Raw genomic sequence first — 6,058 nt, 5'->3', positions numbered from 1 at the left:
CCGTATGTTTTAGCCTCCCCTAATCATCTTTGTTACTCTTCTCTGCACTCTTTCTAGAGTCTCAACATCTTTTTTACACTGTGGCGACCAAAACTGGATGTAGTATTCCAAGGGTGGCCTTATCAAGGCATTATAAAGTAGTATTATAAAGTGGTATAATGGATGGTGGGGAATGGAAGGATTTATGCTCCTTCCCCACCATCCAGTACAGTATTCCAGTATTTGAGAGGCTGCCACAAAGAAGAAAGGGTCAATTTATTTTCCAAAGCACCAGAAGCCAGGACAATAAATAATGGATGGAAATTAACCAAGGAGAGAAGCAACCTGGAATTAAGGAGAAACTTTTTAATAGTGAGGACAATTAACCAGTAGAACAGCTTTGCCTTCAGAAGCTGTGGGGGTTCCATCACTGGAGGTTTTTGAGAAGAGACTGGATAGCCACTTGTCTGTAATGGTATAGGGTCTGTGAACACCTAGAAGCAAACAAAGTAATAGCCAAAAGTCAACATGGATTTGTCAAAAACAGATCATGCCAGACTAATCTTATTGCATTCTTTGATAATGTGACAAAATTAGTGGACCAGAGGAATGCTGTCGATATAGTTTACTTGGACTTCAGTAAGGCTTTTGATAAGGTAGACCATAACCTACTACTAGATAAAATAGAAGAATGTGGGTTAGACAGCATCACCACCAGATGGATTCGTAACTGGCTGACCAACCGCACTCAATGTGTAGTCCTCAATGGAACTGCATCTACATGGAGGGAAGTATGCAGTGGAGTACCCCAAGGCTCTGTTTTGGGCCCAGTACTCTTCAACATCTTCATCAATGATTTGGACGAGGGAATAAATGGGGAACTCATCAAATTTGCAGATGACACCAAGCTGGCAGGAATAGCCAACACTCCAGAAGATAGGCTTAAGATACAGAAGGATCTTGACAAACTTGAACATTGGGCACTATCTAATAAAATGAAATTCAATGGTGAGAAGAGTAAGGTTCTACATTTAGGCAACAAAAATGGAATGCACAGGTACAGTATAGGTGATACCTTGCTCAGTAGCAGTAACTGTGAAAGGGATCTTGGAGTCCTAGTGGACAACCATTTAAATATGAGCCAGCAGTGTGCAGCAGCTGCCAAAAAAGCCAACACAGTCCTAGGCTGCATCAAGAGAGGGATAGAATTAAGATCACGTGAAGTGTTAATACCACTTTATAATGCCTTGGTAAGGCCACACTTGGAATACTGCATTCAGTTCTGGTCGCCACGATGTAAAAAAGATGTGGAGACTCTAGAAGGAGTGCAGAGAAGAGCAACAAAGATGATTAGGGGACTGGAGACTAAAACATATGAAGAACGGCTGCAGGAACTGGGTATGTCTAGCTTAAGAGAAAGAAGGACTAGGGGAGACATGATAGCAGTGTTCCAATATCTCAGGGGTTGCCACAAAGAAGAGGGAGTCAAACTATTCTCCAAGGCACCTGAGGGTAGAACAAGAAGCAATGGGTGGAAACTAATCAAGGAGAGAAGCAACTTAGAACTGAGGAGAAATTTCCTGACAGTTAGAACAATTAATCAGTGGAACAGCTTGCCTCCAGAAGTTGTGAATGCCCCAACATTGGAAGTCTTTAAGAAGATGTTGGATAGCTATTTTTCTGAAACGGTATAGGGTTTCCTGCCTAGGCAGTGGGTTGGACTAGAATACCTCCAAGGTCCCTTCCAACTCTACTATTGTATTGTGTTGTATTGTCTCCTCCTTGAGCAGGGGGCTGGACTAGAAGACCTCCAAGATCCCTCCCAGCTCTATTTTGATCCAGTCAGCTGAAGAAGCTTCTTGGAGAAGCCAAACATATTCAAATAAAAACCAGAAAGTTCAGTTGCCTCTTGAAAAAAGCACCTTTGGGACAACCGTGACCTGGATGACTGAGGATCTCCATAAATTGTGTAATCCTCATCTTGAAATTCCCAAGAAGCACAAAATAATTTCTTACAATAGAATTGGTTAGTGTACATTTGTCCTAATTCTGAGAAAATACCCACTGCTACAAGCAAAATTATTTCCAAATCATCTTTCTTTTTTCTTTTCTTTTTTTTTTCCAAGAATTTTATTGGTTTTTTAAACATTTATAGGGAAAAGGGTAAATGGAAGGGTATACAAATTTTGGCAGTTGCAAGTGTGGCAGGCGCCCCCTCCCTCCAAACTCATAAAATACATCTGAATATAAAACATTAGTACATAATCATATAAAATCAGCATATTAATTCTAAAAATATATTTTCCATCAGTTTATATATTGTAATATATATTCTACATATAATTTCATTACTACTTTCGGTCTGTTTATAACAATGTGGTTTTCTTATTCATTTTTGTGATCTGAGCTTTCTTGGTATTGCCCCTTCTCCCCCCACTGGCAGAGCTCCGGCCCCTCCCGTGTCCTGCATAACCGTTGTAGAGTCTTCTGCTTTTTCTAGGTTTGCTTTGTTTTTTTCCATAAAGGCCTGTGCCTCTATGGGTGTATTGATTCTAATTCTTGTCTCCTCCCAGAATATCAGCATACCTTCAGGCATCAACCATCTAAACCACACCCCCTTCTGGTATAATTTATTTGCCAATTGCGAATAATTTTTCCTTTTTTCCCTAATTTTTGGGGGGATCTGCTTCAGGATGGTTATTTCCCTGTCGTGGTATATCAATGCTTGCCCCCTTTGTACACCCAGAATTTCGTCTCTTGTGCTTTTTCTAAGGAATTTAATATGGACCTCCCTGGGTACATTGTGTGTTCTGGCATATGCTGAATTCACTCTATAGACCAGATCTATCTCCCATTCCATCTGTTGTTTTTCTTTATGTATGTATTCAGCTAGAATATTAGTCATAATGTCCCTTATATTTTCCCCATCTGCTTCTATAACATTTTGAAATCTAAGATAAAAGGACATTCTCTCAAACTCTGTTTTCATTTGTTGGATATCAAGTTCTTTGTTTCCCTTCTGCAATACTTCTACCCCCCCCCTCACCTCCGCCACCCCACCCTCCACAAGGTCCAGTCTCTGTGAGTTCTTATAGATTTGGACTTGATTCTCTTTAATTTCTTCCTTCATTTCCTTTAATTGTTTCTTAATTTCTTCCTGGCCCTGTATAAGTTGCTGAAGCATTTGTTGCAAATCCATCTCTGTACTCTTAGGTTGCATCAGTTCTGTAATCTTTGACTGTGTGGCAGGACTGGATGTTGCAGATGTCGGTGCAGAAGTAGCAAAGCCAGGTTTTCCAGGGGGTGGTCTTTTTGGAGACATAGTTTGTAAAGTAGAGAGATCAGTCAGTATAGAGAATGGACAGCTGGAGAAGTAGAGCAGACAGATGAGTCCAGGAGGCAGAAGATCCAAGCAGATGGGAGTTTCTTTAGTCAGTCTAGTAATAGAGAGGAATTTTCCCCCCAGAGAGTTCAATAAAATAGCAATCCACAAGAGATTCTTCTGGGTGACACGGAGACACAGACCGGAAGCCTGGATTTTAAAGGTGGAGTCAGGTTTCACAGTTCATGAAGACAACGGAAGTGTGCCATCTTGCCCTGACAGCTTTGGGCTCAGAGGCTTAGTAAAGTTTTAAAAGTTCACAAAATTCTCAGGTCATCAATAAATTCTGGAGCTAAATCCAGTGAAAATCACTTTTACAGGGGTGAGGCATCATTGGTTGGCTCTCCCCCCTCCTCCTTCCCCTGGGGGCGAAAGCAGAATTTTCTCAAGCCGCTTGTCCAAGGGGGGGGAAATCCCCCTCCCTCCAGCCGCACCTCCAAAAAAATCCGAGAGTTTAACTTTTAAGATTGCTGAAAGGTCCATCAAATCAAGAGAAAGGGAATGAAGAGAGGAAGCGCCTCACCACACCGCCGCTGCTTCCTTCAATTTTGCATCGTCTGATCAGCCTGAAGCGAGACCCACGGGCACCCTCCGAGACTGCTCCTCGATGCCTGGAGCGAAGCGGAGAAGCCCCCACCAGCCGCCGCCGATGCCAGGGTCCTCTGCGAGCCGCTCCTTCGGCAGGACGCCTCTCCGGGGCGTCCTGTGCCCCCCCAGAAGCGGGGGAAGCCCACCGGGGAGCGGGAGCGGGCAAGGGACTTGCCCGTCGCCGTAGCCGCCGGAACCGGAAGTGGCCAAATCATCTTTCTATACAGGTAGTCCTTGACTTACAACCACAATTGAGCCCAGAATATAGGTTGCTAAGTTAAGTGCTAGGTTTTGACCCATTTCATGACCTTTCTTGCCACAGTTGTTAAAGTGTATCATCACAGTAGTTAAGTTAGTGACCTGGTTGTTAAGTGAATCTGTCTTACCCATTGATTTCGTTTGTCAGAAGGTCGCAAAAGCTAACACATAACTCCAAGGCACTACAAAGGCCATAAATATGAGTCAGTTGCCAAGCAGACAAATTTTGATCAATATGACCACGGGAATGCTACAATGGTCATAAGTGTGAAAAATGGTCATAAATCACTTTTTCCCAGTGCTGCTGTAACTTTGAACGATCACTAAACAAAATGTTGTAAGTCAAGGACTAACTGTAGCTGAACATTTTGCCATCTAGAATATTCAAATTCTCTACATGGGTTATGCACTTGATTTCCCATTTTTCTAACAAATAATTTTAAAATACTGGTAGTTCATATGTACAGGTAGTCCTCAACATACAATCACAATTAGGATCAGAATTTCCACTAACCAAGGAGGTTGTTAAGTGAGTTGCATCCACTTTTATGATTTTTGTTAAGTGAAACACGCAGCATTTAAGATAATCCAGCTTCCTCCACTGATTTTTCTTGTTGGAACCTGATTGGGAAGTTGCAATTGGCAATCGCATGACACTGCAATAACCATTGTAGATACATGCTGTTTGCCAAGTGCCCAAATTTACAATACAATACAATACAATACAATACAATACAATACAATACAATACAATACAATACAATACAATACAATACAATACAATACAATACAATAGTAGAGTTGGAAGGGACCTTGGAGGTCTTCTAGTCCAACCCCCTGCCTAGGCAGGAAACCCTATACCGTTTCAGACAGATGGCTATCCAACATCTTCTTAAAGACTTCCAGTGTTGGGGCATTCACAACTTCTGGAGGCATTTTCTGTTCCACTGGTTAATTGTTCTAACTGTCAGGAAGTTTCTCCTCAGTTCTAAGTTGCTTCTCTCCTTGATTAGTTTCCACCCATTGCTTCTTGCTCAGGTGCCTTGGAGAATAGTTTGACTCCCTCTTCTTTGTGGCAACCCCTGAGATATTGGAACAATGCTATCATGTCTCCCCTAGTCCTTCTTTCTGTTAAGCCAAATTTCCTGCAACCGTTCTTCATATGTTTTAGTCTCCAGTCCCCTAATCATCTTTGTTGCTCTTCTCTGCACTCTTTCTAGAATCTCCACATCTTTTTTACATCTTGGCGACCAGAACTGAATGCAGTATTCCAAGTGTGGCCTCACCAAGGCATTATAAAGCGGCATCAACACTTCATGTGATCTTGATTCTATCCCTGTTGATGCAGCCTAGGACTGTGTTGGCTTTTTTGGCAGCTGCTGGCTCATATTTAAATGGTTGTCCACTAGGACTCCAAGATCCCTTTCACAGTTACTACTACTGAGCAAGGTACCACCTATACTGTACCTGTGCATTCCATTTTTGTTGCCTAAATGTAGAACCTTACTCTTTTCACCATTGAATTTCATTTTATTAGATAGTGCCCAATGTTCAAGTTTGTCAAGATCCTTCTGTATCTTAAGCCTGTCTTCTGGAGTGTTGGCTATTCCTGTCAGCTTGGTATCATCTGCAAATTTGATGAGTTCCCCATTTATTCCCTCATCCAAATAATTGATGAAGATGTTGAAGAGTACTGGGCCTAAAACAGAGCCTTGGGGTACTCCACTGCATACCTCCCTCCATGTAGATGCAGTTCCATTGAGGACTACACATTGAGTGCGGTTGGTCAGCCAGTTACGAATCCATCTGGTGGTAATGCTGTCTAACCCATATTCTTCTACTTTATCTAGT

This window comes from Natrix helvetica (genome assembly GCF_964273705.1).
Source record: "Natrix helvetica genome assembly, chromosome: 1".
Lineage (NCBI taxonomy): Eukaryota > Metazoa > Chordata > Lepidosauria > Squamata > Natricidae > Natrix > Natrix helvetica.
The sequence above is the reverse complement of the archived record's forward strand: the minus strand, read 5'-3'. Positions refer to the sequence as shown.